The sequence below is a fragment of the Canis lupus genome, chromosome 14, assembly GCF_011100685.1.
Source record: "Canis lupus familiaris isolate Mischka breed German Shepherd chromosome 14, alternate assembly UU_Cfam_GSD_1.0, whole genome shotgun sequence".
Taxonomy (NCBI): Eukaryota; Metazoa; Chordata; class Mammalia; order Carnivora; family Canidae; genus Canis; species Canis lupus.
This window is the reverse complement of record NC_049235.1, coordinates 45665104-45692512: the sequence shown is the minus strand read 5'-3', so window position 1 is coordinate 45692512 and position 27409 is coordinate 45665104. Positions and strand designations below refer to the sequence as shown.

General features: G+C 37.1%; 1 protein-coding gene across 14 annotated transcripts in view; it reads right to left on the bottom strand.

Annotated features, from left to right (window-relative positions):
• The window catches only part of BBS9 (Bardet-Biedl syndrome 9), a 432261-nt gene that overhangs the window by 29515 nt on the left and 375337 nt on the right, over positions 1-27409 (bottom strand). Inside the window, exon 23 of one of the 14 annotated variants that reach the window (XR_005369689.1) lies at positions 6826-6904. The exons of the other annotated variants lie outside the window; for them this stretch is intronic. The gene's annotated coding sequence lies outside the window, so the exon portion shown is untranslated. The remainder of the gene's footprint in view (positions 1-6825; positions 6905-27409) is intronic. 14 annotated transcript variants of the gene reach the window in all.

Sequence of the window (27409 nt, the reverse complement as noted above, 5' to 3'; positions counted from 1 at the left end):
TGGCGCCTGCCTTTGGCCCAGGGCGCGATCCTGGAGACCCGGGATCGAATCCCATGTCGGGCTCCCGGGGCATGGAGCCTACTTCTCCCTCTGCCTGTGTCTCTGCCTCTCTCTCTCTCTCTCACTCTCTCTCTCTCTCTCTGTGTGACTATCATAAATAAATTTAAAAAATTAAAAAAATATTTATAATGCGCTTAGAAACATGTCTGGCACACAGTAAGCACTACATAGATATTTGTTGCGCACCACTGACACAAAGTTGACACAAAGCAAGAGGCAAAGATCGCAGCTAAAACTGAAGCTTAAAGATTAATTTTGAAAACAAGTTCTTCAGCTTTTTCTTACAATTACAATTTGAAAAAAGCTTTCCAACTTCGTTCTAGTGTTTGATTTTTATAAAAGAAAAGATGATGTTGTGTAGGTGGGAGGTGAATGTGGTCAGGCATTTGGAGACTGGGGCTCTAGCTGAAGCTCACTGCTAAACAGCTACGGGATATTGCGCAAATAAGACTTTGGACATGGAACCATACATACACCATGGAGGAGCTGTCCAAGGCCACTTTCTGCATAATATGCTACGAGTGAATGGCCTGAAAGCAAACAACATCATTACTGCCAGATGCTAGCAACTAAAACCATCAAGCTAAGTGCAAATTGCTTTGTACATGCAAACTGGAAACAAGTACATAGCCAACCTTCAATTATTTAGGAGTTAATGCTCTCATACCTTGCTTTTCTACTCCTTGGCTATCTGCATCTTGACTCTTCGTTGTTCATTACCACCCTTACCAGAGGTAGATGAGGGATAAAATAAGGTAGAACAAATCAATCAAGGTTTACCCTAATAGTTTTATCCAAAGTATTTGTGTTTGTTTTTAAGAGGAAATCCTAGAGCATGTTTGTTGCTCTTATTTATAAAAAGTTTTATTTAAAATAATTTTAGACTTGCAGAGAAAGTTGAGGAAAAATACTATGAGTTCCCATATACTCTTTACCTGTATAACATCTTCTACAACCACATACAATTATCAAAACCAGGAAGCTAACACTGGTATAATACTGTTAACTAGTTAACCTATAGGTTTTATTCAAATTTCACCAGTTTTTCCATAAATGTCTCTTATTTCTTCCAGGATACAATCTGGAATTCCAGATTGCATTTAGTCATTCTATCTCCTTTGTCTCCTCTCATTGGTGAGAAGTCCTCAGTCTCCTGTAACCCTGAAAATATACTGCTGCTTTCTGGAATGTTTTTCAATTTGGTTTGTGTGAGGTTTCTTCAGGGAGATGTGTGCTTTTGTTAAGAATACCACAGAAGCAACGTTTGTGCACTTCTGAGCACTTCATATCAGGGATACATGACATTAATATGTCTTATTACAAGTAATGTTGACAATGATCATTTAGTTAAAGTGTGTCTTCCATTTTTCTCTGCTGTTAAGTAATATTTTTCTCTTTTTAATTAATAAACATATTGGGAGATACTTTAAGACTATACAGATATCCTGTTTCTCAAACTTTTCCTTACCAGTGTTGGCATCCAGTGATAGAGCTCACCTGTAGTAATTATTGTGGTGTTTGTCTAATGGTGATTTTGAATATTCTCTCATTTTTACTGAAAGGAAGATCTATCCATTCTCATTTATTTATTCAATATATTACTTAGTTCAATATGGATTCATGGATATTTATTTAATTCTATGGGTTATATAATCCAATACTATCATTATTTATTTTGTTGCTCAAAATTGTTCCAGCTTTGGCTATTCGAAGCTCCTTGAAGCTGTCTTTTGAAGATGCTTTCAGACTTTCTGCCACAGTAAGAGGCTCTAAGCTCACCTCATGTTTTCTGCCTTTGGTCTAGAATCAACTACTTCTCCAAAGAGCTTTGGTTCCTTTTTAGGTTGTTCAAGTTATAAAAATTTATAGATTTCTTGTCTTGTAGAAGGAGCTATTGCTGTTTATTTCTAACGTAAAAATCCTTTGCATTCGGATGTATTTTGAATTTTGAGAAATGTTTTTTTTTTTAGTCACAGGACAATACATTAAAGAAGAAAAGCAGAAAATAAAGCTATTTTTAAAGATAAGCATGCATTGCCTATAGAATTGGGCTTATTCCTTTTATTAAAGATAGAATACCTGGAATGCTCACCCTGCTAGTATGTCTTCAATTCTAGGCCCTTCTAGCAGACAGAGCAAGGAAATATGAGGTATACTAACCATGCAAACATGCGTGCACACACATACACAGATCTATCTTATTTTTGTATTTACATATATGTATATATACATCTATATATGGATAAAACCATGAGTTCAAACTACTACTAGTGATTTCAGTCAAATTATACAGTTCCAGAAATCAAATAATATTAATAAAAGGGTTCTTAGAATTGTCTCCTCCTCTTCCCTGCTATCCTGTTTCCATGTCCTCTCTTCTTTCTCATTTACCATGACTTCCTCCCTTACCATTCACTCCCTATAGGTAACCAAGTCTTTTTAGTTTTTGATTTATCCTTCCTGTTTTCTTTTACACAAATGAGCAGACACATGTATATTTTCTTATACTCCTTCCGTCTTAATCTGAGGGAAGACTACTGTAATACCATACTATATTTTACTTTTCATTAATAGTGCAATACTGTTCAACATATTTTGAAGGTAAGCTCTCACATGAAATTAGGAGATTCTGAAACTGAGGGAAGATATGATAAATGATGACACTGGCAAAACCTCCATGGAAACAGTAAGGAACAGTCACAGTAATTCATTTATACACTTCATTCAAGAAATACTTTTCAAGCATATGCTATATTCCAGGAACTACTACCAAGTTTCAACTTCTTTAACCTTTAGGAACTTACAGTCTAGAGATAAAAGTTGAAAATAAAAAGGAATTCTAACACACTTGGGTGAGTGCTACGATGCGGTAAGCTACGGGCCTACATAAGAAAAACACAAAACCTTGACTTGGTGAATGGGAGGAAGGAAGTGGGGATGCTAGCAGGAGCTTCTGGAAGAGATATCACGCAAGCCAATATATGAAGGTCAATTAGGAACTGGCTAGACAAAAGGCATTCCGAAGAGGGAGCCATATGTAAATGTTTATAATAAAGAGAAAATGAAGCTTGCTCCTGTCATGGAGTAGGAAGTAAAGCTAGAAAAGAAGGCACTATGAGATCATTAGGTGATGCAGGGCCTGCTACCATTGTAAGGAATTTGGACTTAATCCTAGAAATAATGGGAGCTGCTAAAGTTAAAGATTTCAGCTAAGAGTTTCTTCCTACATGTTCTTAAATGTAGAAAATGTATTGAAGAAGAAAGACTAGCAGAATAGAGAAGAGGCTACTGTAACAAAGCAAATCTAGCAAGAGCATAGCCTAGAACAGGCTAGAGGCAGTGATGACAGAGAGCAAAGGCTTAAGACAAGAGATTTTATGAATTAATGTGACTATCCTGGGCAACTAAGTAGGGGGCAGTACCAATCTGAGATACAAAGTACAAATTGAAAAGGGCTTGGGTTACAGTGGGATTTGGATGATGATGATTTCAGTCTCTGAAAATGTGAGCCTAAGATGCATATGTCACATTCAAGCAAAGAAGGCCAACAAGTGGCTGGATATACGGACCTAGAGCTTGGGAGAGATATAGTGAGGATACAAATCTGGAAGTCATTAGTATACAAAAAGAGACTAATGACAGAAAATAAAATCAGCCAGTAAAAAAAAAAAGAGAGGCAAGGACAGAACCTGAGTATCAACTTTTCAGGCTAGGAAGAGGAAGAGAAGTTCACAAAGGAGGGTGAGAAGGAACAGCCAACAAGATGAGACAACCAGGAGAGAGTAGGATCACGGAATTTAGGGAAGATTACCTGACCACTCAGTCAGTGGTACCAAATGCTGCTCTCAAGATCCAGAAAGTTAACAAGAAAGATGGTTTCAGAGAAATTTGACTTTGAAAGACAGAAAAAGAAATGTCAACAGCTATTGAGAGTCCTGGGATCCAAGGAAACATATATGTAACATTAAATGTACATACTTACAACAGAAGAAGGGAGAGACTTTGCGGAATTTGAACACTGCTGGGAAAAAAGAATGAATTGATATATTTTCAAGTTCAATAAAGAACACTATCATCAGATGGAAAGAAAAGCATAAAGATAGGGTCTTAGGTAGGTGCACCCTAAGTACTTGAGAACTGACCGGATCTGACTTTGGGATCCCTTAAGTAACACACATCTAATTAAATCTACTTCAGTATGACATCAGGCTTCCACTCTGAAGGGGAACAGAATCTGAGTACAACCCCTGCCTCTTTTTCCTAATATAGTCCTTAATATCCCACTGAACCACTACCTGGAAGAAACATACATCCAGAGGAAATTTAGTTCCTCATATAGTTATTTTCTTCTGTTCTTAAATTGTAGCTGTTTATACTCTTAACATAAAGGATCTAATATTTATTATAAATTTTCTTTGGGAAAATATGTCTCTAATTTGTTAATGTAAATTATTCTTCAATGAAATTTTAAGCCAATTTAGAATCTTTCATTTGAAAGTTTTGTCTTTATATTAATAACATATGTATTTTATAACTTTTTGGCAAAAACGTACTGTATACATATAGTAATGACTCACTAATTCACCTTGTTAAAAAAGAAAAAGATAGCACTCTGATAATATCCAGAGCTATAAAAATAGCAAACAATGGTTTAAATTTGAACAGCACTAATTCTTTTCTCTCAACCTTCCAAATCATAGATACTACTTTGAAACAAACAAACAAACAAACAAAACAGACCAAGACTTCTTTAATTTTTAGGTCACAAGGTCATTATTAGAAATCCTTGGTTCTTGAGGAACCTGGGCAGTTCAGTCAATTAAGTGTCTATTGATTTTGGCTCAGGTCACAATCTTGGAGTCATGAGACTGAGTCTGCGGTGGGCTCCACACAGCACGTGGAGCCTACTTAAGATTCTCTCTCTCTCTGCCACTCCCACCCCTGCTCACATGTGTGCACTCTATCTCACTAAAGAAGAAGAAGAAGAAGAAGAAGAAGAAGAAGAAGAAGAAGAAGAAGAAGAAGAAGAAGGAGGAGGAGGAGGAGGAGGAGGAGGAGGAGGAGGAGGAGGAGGAGGAGGAGGAGGAGGAGGAGAGAAGAAATGTTTGGTACTCTTCAGTTAATGGGAACTTTAAGGCTGAGGTTATTCTCAAAATTTACTCTCTTCCAGGAAATAACTTAGTATGAGAATTTTAAAAATATGTATGTATTTTGTAATATGGATACTTTATAATACAATATATATAAATATATATATTTCATAATGTGTATGTCATATAATATATATTATACACATAGCTCATAGATGTATAGTAACACACACACATGCACATTGCAATATATATGTATATAAAATTTGCAATGTGAGATCTTTCAAAATTAGCAAAAGTATAGACATCTTTTACAAAACAGCATTACAACTTATCTGTACCATTTCTTGATCACCAACCTAACATTATGCCAACATCTTAATAATAATGAGAACCAAGGTTTCTCAACAGTATATATCAAAACTGTATCTATATGTATATGTGATTGTGTAAAGCATAAAGTGCAGTCTGTGACCCATAAGGCAGAAATCAACAGAATCCATGTCTAAAGGAAACAAACTTAAATAGACACTGGAGAAAAAACTGGTCCAGATGTTATCTGCAGACACACTCCCTGTGCTTTTTTCCAGCAATAAATAAGTGATCCAAATCAGATCCAGGGACACAGTCCCTTCCATTTCCTACCTTGTACCTGTATAAACAAATACTCTATAGCTGCTGTCTAGGAAGTGTTCTGATTTATTTATAGCAATAGTTTACTGTCATACTTAAAACAGATACCTCATCTGGGGAACTGATAGTCTTAATGTTTTGTATTGATCTGGGCTCTGCTTTTGACCCTATGTGGATACTGACTGCTATGCAAGTCTCCACATCAGCCCTGAAGAGGCTGTTAAAACTTAAGTGATGACATGCATGCTCTTCCTCCTTCAACCAACCTGGCAGCTTTGAACTAAATATAGAATTTAAAATAATCTCTGCTATCTTCATGTAACATGAGAAAAACAAAAATGACAGGGGAGCAAGAGAAAGAACAGAAGAAAACAAAGTGTCAAATAACATCCTTCCGTTGAGTACAAGAGACTAGTGAGGAAGAAGTCATTAGTTAGCACTGATGCATTTCCTGCCAGCTCACTAATGTTTTAGTCAGTAAAGAGGTTCTACTTTATTTCTCTTTAAGTCACATTTTCCTGAAACTCTACCAGGCAACTTCTATGACAGGACCAGACTCCTTCACATCACGTAGGCAAACACAGTAACAGGTCAGACACAAAGGCTCAAAGTCAGAGGGCTTAGAAAGCAGGGTAGGTCGGAAGTTCCATGTTGAACTACCTCTAACACAGGTAGGACAGAGGAAAAGGGAATTTACTGGGCATCTACTCAGAGACAGAGATGAGGTTCCTTTAGTATGTTTTCTTTCTTTCTTTCTTTTTTTTTTTTTTTTTTTTTTGATATTTCAGGACCCTTGTGAATTAGGCATTATAAGCATCATTTTAGAAATGATGCTGGTGCCAATGATCTACAATTATTAGGTAGAATCTGGATTTAAATAGGTTCTCCCAATACCAACCTTTAAGCTGCTTCCACTTGTCCACGTAGCCTCACCCATCACACAATGCAAATATTACCCTCTGATGTTATAGCTATACCGCAGTTTCACAGCCAGAGATCCTCAAGCGTTAGTTCCAAAAAATTAGTACAAATCATTCTTTACCTCAAAAAGAGAGATTATCTCCCAGCAATGAGTTCAGTTTTTGGAGAAACAGGCTGGATCTGCTTTCAATCTCAAATGCCTGGTAAGGCAACACAGAAATATTTGTGAGATTGTTATTCTCATCATAGAATGAGCACACATTATATTTTCACCTCTTTTCCAGAAGAAATTGATCAGGGCTTTAAAGTAACAGCCAAGAATTTCTTTATGTAATCTTCCGTGGCAGTTTTAGAACATCTGACGCAAAAAGGAATAAATCATTTTCCATCATAATAATCATAATAAAACAAAAAAATCATCATGAACTGAGTGTTTCCCCTGGGGCAGGTCCTATGCCGTGTTCCTTGGTTTATCTCAATCAGTCCTCCCAATGCTGCTATCGTATCAGTTGAGAAGACAGAGACTCAGAAGGGTTAAATTAAAATCAATTAAAAAAAATCACAAGGCCAATCTAAAAAACAAAACATATGAAGAAACAAAACAAAACACACATATGGATCAAGGTCCACATCAGGCTCTGTGTTCAGTCTACTTCAGATTCTCTCTCCCATTCACTCACTCACTCTCTCAAATGAACACATAAAATCTTAAAAAAAAAATAAAGACAAAAAAATAAGTCCCTGGGATATAATGTATAGCATAAGAAATATAGTCAATAATATTACAATAACTTTCTGTGGGGACAGATGGTAACTAGAGCTATCATGGTGATGATTTTGTAATATATAAAATAATTAAATCATTCACCTAAAGCTAACATAATGTTGCCTGTCAATTATAATTCAATAAAAAATAAAGGAAAAAAAAAAACACATGGCAAGTAAGTGACAGACTAGAATACAAATCCATGTCAGCCTACCTCAATATATCATGCTCCAAAAACACATCACTTCCAACTAATTATATGTTTCTTGCTTTATATTAAAATGCCTTCCAATATTAAAATGCAGGGAGTGTTATAGGTGAGAATTACAAATACGGTGAGAGGAATACAGAGTGGATAGTGTAAGAATAGATCCATAGCAGATAAGTTACACTAAATGTAACCAAGATGCAAATGAAAAAGATCTTTCTTTCTTCCCCTACCTCCTTCTCTCTCTCTCTCTATCTCTCTCTCTCATTTCCCAATAAAACAAAGAGGAGACAGCCTAAAAGAAGCCAATTCTTATCTTTAAAGCAAGACACAGTAATACAATGAAATATATTTTTTAAATTGATGGAATTCCAGGCAAGATTTTTAAAAAATCTTTCAAAGCTAAAATGAATAAAGCATAAGTTCCAGTAAGTACTTGGTCTTATTGGCAGCAACGTACTGAGAGCTAAAGTTTTAACCTAGCTTCCTCTCAAATACTCCAACCATGCAATAAGGCCCACTGTAAACACTGTTCAAAGAAGCTCTCACTTTGCATCTCATGACTCATCTCATGCTTTAGCACTGAATGCAGATTGGCACAGATATTATATTGCACTCCTACTCAGACATTCCTTCCCTTCACCATCATTTACAGTATGCAGTGCAGCTAAACTGACCCGTACGTGCAACTCAATAGGCATAGAGGATTGAGTTACTCACATGAGAATCAATTTTACACTAGACTAAAACAAAAAGTTCCCCTTAAAGTGCCAGATAAGAAGCCAAAAATACACACGATTTCTTTGGAGGCAAAAACACCACGCTGTCTCCTTTCTAAGATACAGGGTAGTTGTAAAATGAGCCATAAAAAAATTAAAATTCAATTTTCTAATCAATGTCTTGACTTCAGATCAGAAAGATATCAGAAGTGGCTCAAATAGAATGATTTTCTCCTGCATAGACTTTACCTCCCATGTTTGTGGGGATTGCAAATTCTTCTAAAAGTAGTCTTTTAAAAGGAATGACAGCCATAGGGTGACAATGAATTAAAATGAAACAGTTACTACTGAGCCTAACAACAAGCCCATTTTTAGATCTCAAGTTCCCATGGTCTGACCTTGGTTTAAAGTTGAAGTGAAATGTATAGATATTTTAAAATCTGGAAGCCAAAATCTAGGCAAGAACCTACATATTATTTTGCAAATTATTTATTTAATTATTGATCCAAACTTGCCATTTTGATATTTGACATGACACAATACATCTAGAGTACCATTTTGACTCTATATCTGATTCACACTCCTAAGATCCATTGCAGTTGCCTAGGCCTTAGGAATGTAAATCAAAAAATATACTCCCTAATAACAATTACACTGTATTCATACTCTCTGTTGCACCAACATATGTCATCTAAATGGGCATATTTTTGATTGCATAAAAAATATTAAGACTGTCTCATTTCCATGGTTCCCATCAGTAAGTTTCCAAGATTTTAGGCTTTTTAAGTTTTTGTGTATTAGATGTTTCAAGTTTAGTTGAGGCTAAAGGGTTGTGCCATACAATGCAGCATGCAATTGATTTAGCAGAAGGCAACTAATTTAATTTAGGGGTAAGATGGCATTTTACCCTGTCTGCAGAATGAAACTTAAGTCAAATGGTACCCTTCCATAGAAGCAAGAGAAATACATATTTCATTTCCTTTTGATTAGTTACAGTTAATTTGAAATAGCCCTAGGTGACAGACATGCACATTTAACAAGAAATATCTCCTTAAGAAATCCTCCAAATGTGCTTACTGATGTTCGCTATCCTCTATTGCATACTACAGAGACTTAATATCCAGTCCACTAGCCATGCACATCAATTTCTTCCTTTGATTTTCAAGGGTAATTTAAGGGCTAATTAGATGTTCCTTAAAATGCCTGCATGGTACTACTATACAGAAGACTGAGTATCATTAGTAAAATCTTCAATGCATAGAAGAAAATATCAGGCTACTTGGAGTCCTATTATATTCCTGTCAATTTGAAGTTACTCTGAAATTATACTAATTTCAATTACAGATTTCCATTTACAATCAAAGGTTATTCCCGAAGGGTCAGACTATGTAGAATAATTAAGAGATCAAATTAATAACACCTATCTCTCCACAAAGTAGAGGCAGTGCTGTTAACATGTCAATGTGGATTAATAGCATAGGTTACATAGCCATCAACAGAAAATCTTGTCATGTTTCTTTATAGATTTGAGTCACTATTCTTATTCTAGAATTCTATGCTTTTTTTAAATTTTGCTAAGGAATCTTACCATGAATTTTCCTGAGGATCACAAATTAAAGCACTTTTTCTTCTTCGTATTTGATCACATCTGTGTGTTCTTCCTGCTGTGCTTCCTTTTCTCTCTTACTGTTAATTCAACTAAATACTCATTCACACCTATCATTATCTTCTTTCTAATTTTTAGGGAGAAGTTCTTATTTTTTAAAAATTTTATTTAAGTGATCTCCATACCCCATGTGGGGCTCGAACCCATGACCTCAAGATCAAGAGTTGCATGCACTTCCAAATGAGCCAGCCAGGCAGCCCTGAGAAATTCCTATTTTTAAGGTGGTAAACATGGTTGTATTTTTATTTTCTAGCTCATCTTCCTTTTCATATTATTCCCAAGTCCTTAACTCAGATTCCCGAAAAGATCAGTGTTCTTGTGACCTAGGAATTTGTAGCTTTTGCCAACTCTACTGGATGCTGCCTCTAGGACCTGGGAAAGGCAAAAGAAAAAGAGAATACTGTCCCCTTTCCTTCTCCCTCCATCGCCTGAACTCCCTGGCAGAGTAGTGAGTAGACCTAAGTCCCAGAAACACTGTAGTTGTGGCTGCATGACACTTACATATGAAGAAGCAAGAAATAGACAGGAAAAACATTTCACCCTGAAGCATGGAAATGAGGGCAGAGAGGCTATTGGACAATGGTAGTAGATCACTTAGAAAGAGGAAGAACTCCACAACTCTAAGGCACTTGACAAGAGTGTCCCATTGATTCTTTTTCAGTGTGTTACATAGCTTACTAAGGTTCTACATATTGGCAGACTGAAAAGATAACTGCAGGATTAAATGACAGATGACAGAACTGAAATGCATGGTCCCTTATATCTGCTGCAGGAAGAGCAATGAAAGTTTTTAAAAGGAGGAGTTTTCAAGAAATGGCAAAAGGAGAAAATACGAGAATGAGGTCCATTTAACGAGAGAGAGAGAGAGAGAGAGAGAGAGAGCTGCCTAGAGGAAGTCTGGCATTTTCAGTTACAAATAGGGTAGGTGGGTGCTGCTGAGTTATTTGTTTTTTATTTCCACTGAAGCCAAGACAAAAGGAAATGAGTTTAAATTGCAACAGGAGGGATTAAAGTTAGACATTAAGGGAAAAAAACTTCCTAATGAGAAGGCTGGTGAGATAATGGAACACATAATTGAGAGGGCTGTGGAAGCCTCTATCCCTGGAGATGTTTAAGAATAAACATCTATCTTTCTGGGGCCATTCAGACAGAGAACAGCCTGGAGTATTAGAATGGAGACTTTTAGATTTATCCCCCAGGCCTAAAAGACTATTATGCTTATGTAAGACAGGTTGTTCAGTGGTGCAGCTATCCACTGAAGTGACAGTGACCAAGGACGGGATGGGAAGCAGGCAGCAGCACTCTTCTTTTGACCTTGCTCTGATCAAAGCAATTCTCAGAGCACTCGAAACAAAGCCGACACCCAGGTGTGGCTAATCTCATAATAGTTCATGAATGAGTCTCATGTGGATTTCACAGGGTACAGCAAGTTTGGACCATGCTCCTTCGTTAAGTAAAGGGATTGTAAAAATGTCTTCATTTAGAAAGGGAAGCAAATTGTAATGCAATGAGGAGACTGAAGTTTGCTTATCTTGTTACTACCAAGAATAATCCAGTAGGATATCTAGACTGGTTTGGAGAGGAGCCAGCTGTTCCATATCCTTCCAGGGCCAGAAAGGAGATATACGGCAGACACCAATCCATCCAGCACAGAAAGCCTACTGTGTGCAGACTCTGGCTAAAAGGTAGGGGTACCAAGAACCCAAACAAAATCTCTATCCTCCAGAAGCCCACAGCAGGGTTGAGTTAGGACATACTGATCCCTATTAACGCAATAGAATTCTATCTACGCTGTGCATGCACAAATGGGGATGAAGCCATGACCCAGGCAGATAGGGGCACCAGGAATATGGAGAGAGACAAGAATGGTCTCAGACAATATTTAAGTTGCCAAAGACCACAGAAGTCAGCTGGCCAGAGTGTAGGCAAGATGGGATCCTAGGTAGAAGAGCTACATGTCTAGGGATGAGGGAGACCTCAGGACAGGAGAGAACATGCTTCCTGCTGAGAGCTGCAGATAGGTCAGAATGGTAGCTGCATACATTGCTAGTGGCAAGTGCAAGAGAAGGGGCTGGGGACCCAGGAGCCAGATCACAAAGGGACTCAATAGCCATGGCAGATAACTGGGTGTTTATTGTGAAGGCAACCAGGACTTCAAACTCTAGAGGTATATGATGGAATTATATGTGTCTACACAGGTTGCACAAGATCAGTAAACTCAGCTAGCAGCATAGTGGGCTGAGATTTCTCAGTACCTGTAATAGGGGCTGGTCAGGTGAGCATTCAAATAACTGCCAGGCTGGTAAGACTCATACACCCAAGCCACAGTCCTATTTTTATTGGATTAAGCTGCTGTCTAAAGCTTCAGTAGGGCAAGCCTGCTCCTCATCCTGCTTCTACGCCCAATAGCTAAATGATGAGATCATAAAACTGCGGGCAACTCTTGGCATTTATTTCTTAAAGAAAAAAAAAAAGCTCATGGTTGGCTAACACCATTCTTAAAGAGCAGCTTATACCACTTATACCCTCCTGACACCAGGAATTAAAAAAGAAAATGTCAAGAATTAGAGTTCTACTTTATCATCATTAAATATCTGCGGTTTTAAAGCAATTATCATTGTGCTTTACCCATCAGCTATGCAATGTTTATTCATGGTCTCCTACAGATACAAAAATGTTTAGGAAATCAACTACGAAGATAAGTGTGGCCATTGGGGACAATTCACTTGCTGATGATCATTTTCACCAAAAGCAAGGAGCAGGGTTATGAATCATCTGTGACCACTTATGCTTAAGCTGAATACATTAAAATTTAATAGTTTCAACACAAGAAGCCAGTCATAAGTCTGCACATCAAGGCACTAATGTGTTAGGCCTAATTGTACTTAGATGAAGTAAGTCAAGAATGCATGGCAGCCAACTGTATTTTGTTGTAAAATGAAAATTATGAATCTCTAATCACAAGTGAGGAGTCTTTTTTTTACAATTCATTATTCATGAATAATGAATTATTCATTTTCTCAAATGTTATTGCTACAGCCTTTTAAACTTTCCTACTCCTCCACTTTCAAAGTGATAAATGCCTGAGGAGTTAGTGGTCTCAGGCTTTTGAATACAATAAAGTGCTTTTTCAACATGATGCTGACTTCTAACATTAATTCCAGTTTATGAGTGCAGGTTGGCTATTCAAGGTTAGGACTGTCACCTTTCATTTGGTCTAAGAGATAATAGGTTCATTAAAAAAAAAAAAGTCTTATCCCAAGAATGGTCATTCCTAACAAAGTCCAAACTTTGAATAAGGCCTCCTCTATAATCTGGCCCTGGCCTGCTTTACCAACCCCATCTCCTGTCATTCTCCCCAGTCACCTGGACCTTCTTTCCTACTTCCTTTGAATCCTTTGCATTTCTTCTCCCCACTTTCTGGATGTCTCCTGCTCCCCCTGCTCTCACTCCCAACACCACCACATACACATTCATACACCTGGCTCCTCCCATGTTTACATCTCATTTCAGATGACCCCTCCTCAGAAAGTCTTCCCTAAGTGCCTCCTCCCCCTGCCAGTTACCCTTTATCACACTATTCTGCTTATCGTCTTCATATTACTTAAAACGCTTTGTAAATATCTCTTTTGTTCCTTGTGTATTGTCTTCCCCACCAGGATGGATGCTTTATTAGGGCAGAGTCCTTGTCTATTTTGTTCATGACTGCCTACTCAGACTCTAGGATGGTGTAATAAGCACATAGCAAGTACTCAATAAAGATTTACAAAATACATGAATTTTTAATCCCAGGAAATAATGATTTCATCCTGAGATCACCTCTTCAGTTAAGCAAGCAAAATTTGTCCCCAGTTCTTCTCACATCTTTCTACGAACTGACTTTGTGACCATCAAAGGGCTGTACCCAAGCAATCAGTAGGGCCTTGGGTTATACCCTGGAACTGCTGTAGGTAGAAGACTGCATCACAGACTCTCAATGAGAGAAGGATCCTGAGGCCCTACCAGTGAGGAGGGGTAAAGAAAAAAAAAAGAAACCGAGGTTCAGAGAAGTTGAATAAAAAGCCATCTGCCTGTCTTTCAGCATCTTTCACTCCATGGAGGATGCCTCCAGCCAACTGTAGGATCTGTGGAAAGAAGAGATCTGGAAGCAGCCTAGAGTACTATCAACTTGGATCAACACCTTAGAAATGCCACAAATCCATATGCAGGTTAGTTTCAGACTGAACCTCCCTTGCCCAGGACCACCCTTCCTCACTTGTCATGGTCCATCATCACTGTTTTCCTGGTTAGAGCCTCTTCTAAACAGATCATTAGCCAGATTGTTTTGTGCAATGAGCTGATGCTACATGCAAAAGGAAAGGAACTAAATAGGTCAAGTTAATAGAGACTAATAGAGACTAAGTCTGAGAGTGACTGAAATATATTTTCATAATAAAAATCAAAGTCTGACGGTACCTTTGAGCATTTTATGCTTTCTCAAATTAAGTGATGCTTCTGGCTAGCACTCAACATGTTACTACAATAAAGAAACCTTAGATTCAGATATTAAATATGAATTAATGATGATGGCCTTTTAAGTAATTCAAAAAGGTACTCAAATGGAAACTGAGTGCATAATTACTAGACATTCTTGGCAAATGCATATAAAAAAAGGAAAAGATCATCAGATAAGCAGTCCAATTAAGCACCTTGGGATTATTGAGAGATAATTTTACAAGTATTCAAGACAGGGTTATTGTGGTATTTTTTTTTTTTTTTGGAGTACTACTAAGTTTTTTACAACACTTCTTTGAAATATTATTATTGGCATTTGTAGGAGACCTGAAGCCAGGGAGAGGAAAGGTAACTGGTCGTGCTATAAAATCCATGCCTAAAATGATAAAGGCTCAGAAAAAGGGGCTTAAGTAAATATTTGCTAAATAATTGATGAGCCAGATAAACACTGGAGGAACAGAAAAGCTTAAGTTTCAATTCCCAGCCCCACATACAACCTTTAGATTAGGCTGGTCTTCTTTTAGACAGGCTTGTGCTTCTCATTACTTATTAAAACAAGATTTTGGAATGCCCACTGAAGTCATTCAAATTGCCCTTTTGTACCTTAGGCAGCTAACGTGGCAATATAATTTACAGAGGATACATTATGTTAGACTTTACAAAGGTTCTATGATGTTCTCAGATGCCCACCAAGGAGTCCAGCAAATTGACACCTCTAAAGTCATTTTCCTGGCATCCTGAGATGAATTTAGTGCCAGCTCTTCAAATGTGAATAGCTCATATGTCATCCCATTATGCCACCTGGCCTCAAACCAGCACACCTTTAAAATAGATTTATTTAGGCTATAAACTAACAGGACAGTGCCTCTGTCTTCAAATATATTACATTTAAACAGCTGGGAAAATAAAATCCTAACTTTTTAAGGCTGAAATCTCTAAGGGCAATTTGAAGGATGAAGAGCACTATCAAATTGTTACAGACACAAATTTAGATGATGTTTTATAACATACAAAGAAAAAAACTCACAAAAAAACAAATTTTAAGATGAGAAAACTCTTGAAAGTTTACCATCCTTGTGTTTTCCTTGAAAATCAGTTAAATGCTATTCAACACAGTAAGTGGTAGGGGTTTCACAATTTTAATTAGAAACTAGTTCCAGATAGGGAACATATTCCACCAGTATGTCAGAGAATATATAATTCACTTTATATCAACAAACTCATTCATTCCTATTGCCCTAGAAGACATTTGTTATCTAATGAATCTTTGTAGATTATTAATTAACTCATAAGAAATTAGGCTGAGTCTCAAGAAAAATCACCTAGTGACACTGGGAATCCAAATGTGAGTTACTATATAACATCATGCACTGCTAAGTGTCATCAGTTATATACACAAAAAGAGTGATCACATATTTTATACCCACATAGATTTTATGTTCTAACTTAAAATGCACATATAGCAATTAGAGAACTACACAGTGTAATATGAAGTGTCAATGGGAAGTACTGAAAGTTATAAGTATTAGCTTGAAGCACCTTAAATTACTAACATTATTTTACTCTATAGGAGTTAGAATAATTAGCAAAGGATAGAATATTCAGGGAAGGCTTCCTGCAGGAAAAGTGGACATGAGATGAGCATTTTTTAAAAAGATTTTATTTATTTATGAGAGAGAGAGAGAGAGAGAGAGAGGCGTGCAGAGACATAGGCATAGACAGAGGGAGAAGCAGGCCCCTCGCAGGAAGCCTCATGCGGAACTCGATCCCCAGACCCTGGGATCATGACCTGAGCCAAAGGCAGATGCTCAACTGCTGAGCCACCCAGGTGCCCTGAGATGAGCATTTAAATTCAACACGGACCGAACAGAATTCATCATCCATCTCCCTCAAGCTTTGTTCTCTTCCAAAGATGACTTTTCAGGGAATGGCACATTGGCCAACTGTGACAAGCAATCCGGGAGTTCTCCCCAATAGGTCTCTTTTACACTCAAGCCTGATTTCTAATCAATTACCAGATTCTGTTGAGTTTATCTCCTGAAAAAGTTATCATATCTATCTATTCTTCTTGATCTCCATTGCTACTTCCCAAGACTGAGCTTCTGTCATCTCTTGCTTTGATGGTATTTAACTCATTTTGAAACGGAATATCTGTATAAATATTCCATTAAGTGACAACATAGGCTTCATGATGCTAGAGACCATGCCTATTCTGCTCACCTCAATTTTTCCACTGCCTGCAACAGTACCTGGAACATAAGGAAGTAAAGAAATTGGCTAATGGAGCTAAGGTTCAATATAAAGATGAGTAAGAGAAGAACAACTATAACAATTATGAAGATCCCAGACCTAAAACAAGTTTGGTACTGTTCTAATTAGGAATAGGGCTGATACCATGTCCATCTGAAGATATAACAAGATAAGGAGAAAGTACTGATTTATGCAATGTAGTGCTTAAATTTGCTATTTCTATAAACCAAAAAAAGGAAGGGTTAGCAAGACACATAAAACTTCATTACCATTAACAATTAGGAATACTTTATACACATAAAATATATAAAAGAAGAAATGCTACAGAACCTATAAGAGCTCAGAAGTATGTCAGCTCCCACCTCTACCCTCATCTTGCTCCATCTCGGTAGCACGTGACAACGCTGACCTTGGAAACCCTCCCCTCTCTTGGCCTTCACGTGGTGACTTTCTCACAGTTTTCCTCTTACTCATTCTTTGGCTGCTTCTCTTCAATTTCCGATGCTGGTTCCTGCCCTTCTGCCTGACCTCTAGATGCTGGATGGCCTCAAGGTTTAGATGAGGCCCTCCTTCTCTTTTCTCTTTCCACATAATTGAGCCCATTCAGCTTTAAATACCATACAGAGGCTGCTGTATCCCAAAGGTCTCTCTGCAGCTCTGGCTTTTCCTCTGAGCCCCAGACACCTTGACAACCACAAATGGGTGCCCACAAAGCCTCTTGAGTGGAATAGATCCAAACAGATTTTTTATTCTGTCCCCCCACTTAACCCACATGCACGCGCGCACATGCGCACACACACACACACACACACACACAGTGTTTTTCCCTCAGACTTCCCCATCTTACTAGTACCACTACTGTCCATCTTGTTACTAAAACCAACATTCCAGGAGTCCTCTCTGCTTCCTCTCTCATCTCATCGCTTACATGCAATCCATCACCATGTATGCGTGCCTCTAAAATATGCCCTAGAGCTCTCTAATTCTATCTCTATGGCCACAACCCCAGTCATCATTGTCTATTGCCTACACTTCTACAATAGTCTCTCTAGCTCTCCCCCTGTTTCCACTCCAGCTGTTTTCCAAATCATTCCCTAACAGTAGCCATAGTAATTCTTAAAAACACAGACAAGATCACATAATTTCCCTCCTTAAAACCATTTGATGGCTTCCCACTACTCATAGGATAACATCTAAATTCCTTACTGTGGAATGTAAGGAATACATGACTTGGCTCTCCCTGCCACTCTCACTCATTAAGATCAAGCCAGGGAGGCCATGTGTCTTTTGAATACACCAACACCTTTCTTCCCTCCAGGCCTTCAAATTCTTTTATTTCCAGTTTTGTTAAAGTACAATTGACAAATAAAATTGCAATTAAAGTGTGCAATGTGATGATCTGATATGCATACACATTATGAAAGGACTCCTCCATTGAGTTAATTAACATACCCATTGCCTCACATATTTACATTTGAGTGTGTATATGTATGTGTGAGAGAGACAGAGAGAGAAAAAGGCAGAGAGGACATTTAAGTTCCAATTTCTCAGCAAATTCAGGCCTTTAAATTCTATTCCACCAGCTTGGAGTGCTATGCACCTGGTTCTTCATTTTCTCATACTTCTGCTCATAAAGCCCTTCCCCAATAACCCTGTCTACAGTAGCCTCCATCCCTAACTCTCTCAACTCCCTATTTGTCTCAAGGCACATAACACAACTCACAACTCTTGTTTAGCTGTACAATGGTTTAATGCCTGGCTTCTCCTCTAGAATATAAGTTCCAGGATGGTAGGAATGCTGTCTTTCCTCTTAATTAGCATATCTCAATGCCCACTGCAGTGCCTAGAACATGATGGTATTTTTAAAAATACCTGCTAAATGAACAAACAATAATCCTACTTCATGAATAAAAACTCCTTTCCCCCTTTTAAGAACTTACGTGTGTCCATTATGCTACTAATATTGTTCCCTGTGCCAAAAGATGAATTGTTTACAGATGATGCTATTTAGCTTCATCCCAAATTTATATTTAAGAGACCGCAGTATAATTTGCATAGTTTACAAGTCTGAAGGGGAATAAAAAGAAGACAATATAATGAAACAGAGGAAAACTGAGCAAAATTTAGAAATGGGAGAAGGTAGCAGCAGAAAAGAAAGGGCAGACAATTCAACTGAGATAAATATTAGGCCTACAAGATCCCTGAGGAAACCGGAAAACAGAAGAGGATCTGAAACACCCAATGTATGACAGGTGCTGTGCTGAATATATGGTAGTGAATAACACAGACACGGTCCCTCTCCTCATGGAACTTATAGTACTGTGAGATAAATACTAAATAAACACACAATAAAGGTATAATTATGAACTATGCTTCATGCTATGAAGAAAATGCCTGAGAGGCCATGAGAAGAATGAGAAAAGTCATGGGAAAGTGAGCTATAACTTGGGATAAAGTAGCTGGTGAGGATTAGATCTGTGGCAGGGGGCAGTTTTGGAGGGTGGATAAAGGACAATATTCAAGGCAAGGGAAGAGTATATGCAAAGACAAGAGGCAGGAAAAATCTTGATGACTGGAACTGAAGGGAGCCTTGAATGCCAAAGGAAGAGATGGTAAGGGAACTGTGGGAAAACTCCTGACAGAGAAATGGATGCAGAGAGAGAGGAAGCAGAGTTCTATAGGGCAAGGTGACAAGCCTGAATTTCCTGATAAGACCAAGTATGTTTTCTTCTGAGAAAGAACAGAAAGACAAAAGATGAGTAAGATTGTAAAAATTTTTAATAAAACAATGGGAAATAGAGTTTACTTTGGACAACCTTGATCTTCACAGTAGAGAAGGAATGATGGCTTCTGTACAGTTTAGGGGAGGAGAAGAGGTTGGAGCTTGAGCAAAATCATAAGGGTTAACTTCTGTTGGGAATAAGATAGAAAATCAAACAAAAACAAGCTAATAGAACTCTGATTAGCAGAGTAAGGCCCGGGTGAAATCACACAACATGAGAGGCAATAGAAGCAGTTGGGTCAGTTTTATGACTAATTTTATCAACAATTTCCAGTCCCAGAGTAGATCCAAGAAAAGCCAAAGATTTATTCATGACTGGAGATGACAAGGGATCTAAGATGGAAATCCATTAAGTTTCACAAGGCAGAGCAAAAAGGGTTAGTGGAGAGAAAGAGGTATAATAGGTATGTTGTAAGGTGGGGGCTGGAAAAAAGGAGAGAGAATTGGGTGATAGGAAACTGGGAAAGAGAGGAGATAATGTTCACATGAACAATTCAATTCAAATCAAATTCACAAGGATATGTTGAGCTTCTTCTACATTCCAATTATATTAGATTATATTAGATTCTAGGGATGAATTCTAGCAAAATGAATGACAGTCCCTGCCCTCAGAGATGTCATAGTCTCATAAGCTGATGTCAACAGAGAGTAAACATCTAATAATGATTGCTGGTATAACAGAAATAATAAACTCAAAATAAAAATATGATGAAAATAACATGAAAATTGTTTTTATGATACAAAATGTTCTAATGATCGTTACAAATATTTAGCAAATTTATTCATTAGGAAAACTTCTCAAGAGTTACTTTGGTTTCTTTTCTAAAAACTGAAACACAAATCATCAGAAAGCTATAGGGGCACCTGGGAGGCTCAGCTGTGTTCAGTGGCTGGCTCTTAATTTCAGTTCAGGTCATGATCTCAGGGTCATGGGATCGAGTCCCATGTTGGGCTCTGCCCTTGGTGGATTCTGCTTGCAATTCTCTCTCCCTCTCCCCACTTGCACGTGTGCGCTCTCTCTCTCTCTCAAATAAATAATAAATTTTTTTAAAGAAAGCAAGCTTTAAAAAATATAGTGCCCAAATAATATTAATTATAAACTTAACTATAATACTATATAACTGAACAATTATTTTAACTAGTCAAGGGACTAGTTAAGGGACACAAGGCATCTGTCCCAAATAATGAACTATGCACTCCTCACATTTCACTAAATGAAGGAAAAGAGAAAAAGGCTTTAGTCATAAGAAGATACAGGCACAAACGCCAAACATAATTGGCACTCTTTCCTCTTACCCTGACTTATTTTTCTGCATTGCATTTTCACTATCTGAAATTTGTTTCCCTGTGTATTGACTGCCCCTTACCAGAATATAAGCTCCAAGAGGGCAGGGGCTGTGTTTGCCTAGTTTGTCACTATGCCCCTAGTACCTAGAATAGTGCCTGGAACTTAGTAAGTACCTAACAAATTTCACCTTGAGATCTCAATCATGGCATGGCACGTGATGTGTTTTTCTATGGAAATAATGAAGTTTGAAGTGTATAAGTTATGAGTTTATAAAATGTATAAATTATGAATGATTTTCCACAAGTTAACATGTTAATTTTTAAATTTTTTTATTTAAATCTTTTTGCCAACATGTAACAGCCAGTGCTCATCCCATCAAGTGCCCTCTTTAGTGCCCATCACCCAGTTACCCCATCCCCCAGCCCCCCTTAACATGTTAATTTTAAGAAATTATCACAATCTGGTGTTTGATCTAATTTTGAAAGATTTTTTTTATCTCTTAAAAATATGTAAAACATGGAACATCAGGTAACTTACACAGTTAAACTGATTAAATGTATGCCACATTGAACTTTATTTTTTCATTGAAATCCACCAGATTTCTGTATCTGAGCCCTTAATATTTGCCATTGCATTTGCTCATAACTAGAGCGCCAATAAGCTGGAGCCTTCTATCGCTTGCCATGCTATTCACCAGTACAATGTATTTGCTTCATGTTTTATGGTTGCAGTTACTTCCATGCTTATTTTTAACAAATGACAAAAGTATCTGAGAGCAGCCAATATGCAAACCCCTGTACTAAGTAAAAATCATTCTATCAGTATTAGCATAAATCACAGCTTCTGAAAGCTAGAGAGTGACATCACTTTATTTTTTGGTAACATTTTCCACATGACACTGGAATATGGCTCTGAAAGCAGACTTGAAAGAAATATAAAAATTCTGGCTAACCAAAATATTTATTTTTAAATAAAAAAATTAAACATTTTAAAAACTAAAAGGTACTTTCTAAAAAACATAGTTTAGACATACTGTACAGAGGAATACAAGTAAAGGTGTTTTACTTCTTAGAATTGGATATTTATAATGCTCTAAGAACTACCAGAAACAAGAAAAACATTTTTCATTTTAATTTTTAATTGTTTAAGAAATATCCACATTGCACATAAATCAGAAGGGACTGACTATTCCAATAATTCACTTGAATAAACACATTTAAAATGGGGTTTCTTTAAAGTTTGGCATAAAAAGATTTTTTTAAAAGAACCTGGGAGCATGGACCTGGCTCCATTCAGGATGGCAATTCAAAGTGGAAGAACGTTCTCTTTATTTGCTAGGGCTGCTCAATGTCATCAGAGCATTGTTCCTGTTTTAGGCCAGGTGTATTGGCCAGAATTAAAAATGCCTAAGACTTAGGAATGGGTCAAACTGTATTGTCTGCCCTATCTATGGATATTCCTATTATGCATATGTTTTAATTGTTTAAATGAAAATGACACAATATGAAGTAAGTCTTAATGACTGTCTCACATAAGTCACTGATTGATGAATTGTTTTTAAGCACTTAAAATACTTTATCCAGGCACCCTAAAATCTAAAGATAAATGAAAAACAATAAATACAACTTTAATAATATTCATCAATTTCCACTGAAAGCAGAGAAATGTATTCTTACTATTAAAGATGTAATTCCTTGGACAGATGGCTGGTATTAGAAGTAAAAGTTGAAGGGAAGAAAAAAGGAAGTATGTTTGTTGCAATTTTGAGGTGAACCAGTAAAACCTTCCAGTTGAAGACAGAGCCACTGAGGTAGCAAAAGCTGATAGGGGTGGGTAAAAGTCAAAGCGAAGAACACTGGACAAACTGTTACCAGTTTATAGTGAATCTGCAGAAATCCCTTCATATTAGCAACTGCTGGAATAAATACCATTTTTCACCCTCATCTTTGATGATAAAACAGTGCCAAGTATGACCAGAATATGTGAGAAAAGTTCTTTTTCATATAATGCAAAAGTTCTTTTTTATATAATGCAAAGCCCCAGAAATAATTATCTTCCTGAGGGATACTCCACTGTGCTGAGATGCTCTTTCTTTTGGCTAACCTATACATTTTTTAAAGATGCTGCAAATTACACAGAGTTAGGGTTTCTATTATAATATTTCATAATATTTCATATCAGAAAAGGCAGCTGGGAGAGGGTAAAAATGGGCATTTTACACATTTGTCTATATGGCAGGACTAAAGACAGAGTGATGTCCTTTAAAAGTTATTTAATTTATCCCCCTGCTTTCAGGCAGGGTTTTCCCAAATTATCTTTAAACTGTCAAGTATCCACATTACTTTAAACATCTGCAAGGAAGGAAATTCCTCAAACTCCCCTGGTATTTTATTACTGTATTAACAACACTACTTCCAAGAACTGGGCTTTGGTCATCACATTGTAATTAGTTACCAGCCAGCTCGTCTATCAACAAGTATTTGCTAAGTACACACAGGGAGAAATGTTATTCTGTTAGGTCTTTGATGGTAGACCTTTCCCTAAACTTACTTCTAATTGCTTCTTCTGTCAAATACAACTCTAATCCTGGATTCAAATATTCTTCCACTAAATTTCCATTCATCCCATTATGGACTCCCTATTACAGTGAATAAGAAGGAGCATCCTATTAAAAACTGAACTTTTTCTTTACTTATACAATTCGATATTCAAAACAATTTTGAAATAGTATGTTGTTTAAAACCAGGAGACATTATCTCAATATTTCAAGTGTGGCCTTAGAAGAATAAGTATCTGCACAATTATTAAACGGCCTTGTCCTTGTCAGTGTGGTTCCTGCAAATCAACTTTAATTTACCACCTCACCATTCACCCTTCCTACTCTCTAACAAATCATTATAAAACTTTATTTCCCCAAAACTCATCAGCTGCGTTTCACTAAATTTTCCCTTTTTTAAAATTTCCATATATTCCCCACTTACATCTAAGTCCTCATTTTTTCTCTTCTCAATACTAATTCCCTTCAGCTTACCCAATATTCTAGATGATTATTTTATCTTGTCACGAATATCCTATATCTAACACGAATGTTGCATTTAGTACTCTTTTCTTACCACCACCTCCTGACCTTCAAGCACTTCTAAATATCATTTTTGAACAGAAGGAAAAGAAAAGAAATAAAAACCCAGACTATAGCCTACTTCTTCCATTTGTCTTCCTATATTGTTCCCTCCAGTTATAGAAGGGTCTTTGCTTGAGCTTCTTCTATCCTTGATAGTACTGACATCATCTCTTCTGGGAATTCTTTAAAATCACTCCTCCCTATAGAATCCACTTCTTGTCCCAGATTTGTGGTACTGCAGCTAAATCCCAAATCTAGCATTTCCCTCCTTATGTACTCCCTCAGAGGTTTTATCAAATTGCAAAGTTTTAATGGTGACTCCAAAGCTCAGGATACTAAAATATACTTTTTAAAGCTTCAGTGTTTCCCTTAAGCTAGAATTCCTCAGATCCAGCTGTTGATACACAACCCCTCTTGGATGCATTTCAAGCTCATCATATTTGAAATGAAGCACATTATTGATAACAAACAAAATTCACTTGCCAACTTAATCATTTCTATCAATGGCAACTAAAGAACTTGATGGACTATCTGTATTCTTCTCTATTTGTCATACTTTCTTTTATTCTGCATACCACAGTCAGATTAGTACTTCTAGAGCACTGCTTTTTATGTCAGAGCTTATGAACCTATAATAGCTTCTATTACTATCTGCATTATGCTCAATCCCTTTTATTTAGCTTTTCAAGTTCTTATATCAAGTAGTGTTTACTGATCTACCCAACTGAATTCTTTTTTAAAAAAAGATTTTTATTTATTTATTCATGAAAGGCACAGAGAGAGAAAGAGAGAGAGGCAAAGACACAGGCAGAGGGAGAAACAGGCTCCACGCAGGGTGTCTGATGTGGGACTCAGGCATGATCCTGGGTCTTCAGGATCATGCCCTGGGCTGAAGGCAGGCGCTAAATCGTTGAGCCACCCAGGGATTCCCACCCCCCCTCAACTGATTTTCTAATCTGAAACTTAGCCAGTTTACTTACAGACCCACATATCCTTGCTCAGAGCCCTAACTATGTATATAACCTGCCATCATTCTTTTTAAAAGTCCAAAACTTATACCTGCTTTAAGACTTATCCTTTTTATAAAAAATGCTACTGATTCATTCTAAAAATGTAAGGTAAACCAGTGTCAATTTCCTACTTTTGATACTATACTACAGTTATATAAAATGCCACCATTAGGGAAAGCTGAATAAAGGAACACGGGATTCTGTGTAGTACTTTTGCATCTTCCTATAAGTCTATTATTCAAAATATCATAGATATTTTCTATTATTTCAAAATAAGAAGTTTAAAAATATATTTTGGCATCACTTGTATATATACCAGGCATAAGTGGGGTGCTGAGATCACAAAGAAGGATACAATACATACTGAGCCTTCTGTGCATGTCTACCTTCTATCTGGGAGTGTTACAGATTAAACTGCGTCTTCTCCCAAATTCACAGATTGAAAACCTGACCTCCAATGTGACTGTATTTGAAGACTGGGCCTTTAAAGAGGCCATTAAAGTTAAATGAGGTCATAGGGGTGGGGCCCTAATACAAAAGGAATGGTGTCTTTACAAGAGGAAGAAGAGGCACCAGGCATGTGCACATATAGAAAAAAAGTGCCACAAGAGGACACAGATAAAAGGTCGCCATCTGTTTACCAGGCAGACAGACCTCAGGAGAAATCAAGCCTGCCAGCACCTTGATCCCGGACTTACAGCCTCCAGAACTGTGAGAAAACAAATGCGTGTTGTTTAGGCCACCCAGCCTGTGGTATTTTGTTATGGCAGACTTAACAGACTAATACAGCAGTGAGGGATGCAGTAAAACTATTAAACTATGGTACTGCATGATAAGCACTATAACAGCCATACACCCAGAGACCAAGGAGCACAGAGCAGAGAGGGACTAGTGCTGCCAGGAGGACTAGGAAATGCTTTGTGGAACATCATTTCAGAAATTAGTGGTAACCTTACCACCAGCCAGAGACTGACTCTAAGCTAAGGAAACTACAGAAGCCTGAAAAGCATGGTGTTATTTAGAAAATATTAAATAATTCAGTACCAGTAAAGAATCTTAAGGATGAAAGTGCAGGAGTTAACAGCTAGAAGAAGAATGTTGGTCTATTTCATAAAGAATGTTGTATTTCATATTTAAGACTTCTGATTTAATCTGGTAAATAACAGGGAGCCACAGAGTATTTTCAAGCAAGTAAGTAACATATCCAGATCCATATTTCTGCAAAGAAATTCATACTCATGGAAAACTATAAATTCATTATAGATGTATACAGATTTAGCTACAAAAAAAATTCACTGGGCAGTCCCGGTGGCGCAGCGGTTTAGCGCCGCCTGAAGCCCAGGGTGTGATTCTGGAGATCCGGGATCGAGTCCCACATAGGGCTCCTTGCATGGAGCCTGCTTCTCCCTCTGCCTGTGTCTCTGCCTCTGTGTGTGTGTGTGTGTGTGTGTGTGTGTGTGTGTGTCTCATGAATAAATAAAATCTTAAAAAAAAGTTCACTAATTTCTTATCATACTAAAATCAGAAATTATGTATTTGACAAAAGGGGACTGATTAAGTATGTAGCTATTAAAAGAACGTAAAAGGAAAATATTTGCATATCAAACGTATTAAAAGAACGTATTTAATAATGCTATGATATAATGAAAGTTTTTAAAGTGGGTTACAAAGTAGAAGGTACAGTACAACCCTATTTAATAAAACAAAATTACATATACGCAAAGAAAAAAGACCAGAAGGATATGTAGACACATACACACACACAGGAATACATATATGTATATACACATTCATAAACTTATACATAGTAGTGTTTATTTCAGGGTGGTTAGAGTATTAGTGATTTTTAATCCTTTTTTCTCATCTGACTTTTCTAAATTTCTACAAAATATGTCTCATCTGTGTATTAAAGATGAGTTATTTTTAAATAACTTTATTACAACATAATTCACACTTTTAAAATATTCAGTGGCTTTCAGTACATTCACAGAGATGTGAAGCCATTATGCAACCTAATTTTAGAATATTCTTCTCACTCAAAAGGAAACCCCATACCCATTAGCTATTACTATCCATTTCTACCCCCTACCCCACTCCCAGGCCTAGGCAACCACTAATCTACTTTCTTTCTCATGAATTTGCCTATTCTGGACATTTTATATGAATGGAATCATATAATATATGGTCTTTTGGACTGGCTTTCTTTCATTTAGTAAAATGTTTTCAAAGTTCATCATGTTGTAGCTCTTTATATTGTTAAAAAATATTCCACTGTATGAATGTGCCACACTTATTTATCCATTCATCATTTATAAATATTTGGATTGTTTCCATTTTTTGGCTATCATGATGCTATGGACATTCATAACTTGTTTGTTTTTTATGATAGTACTAAAAGAGG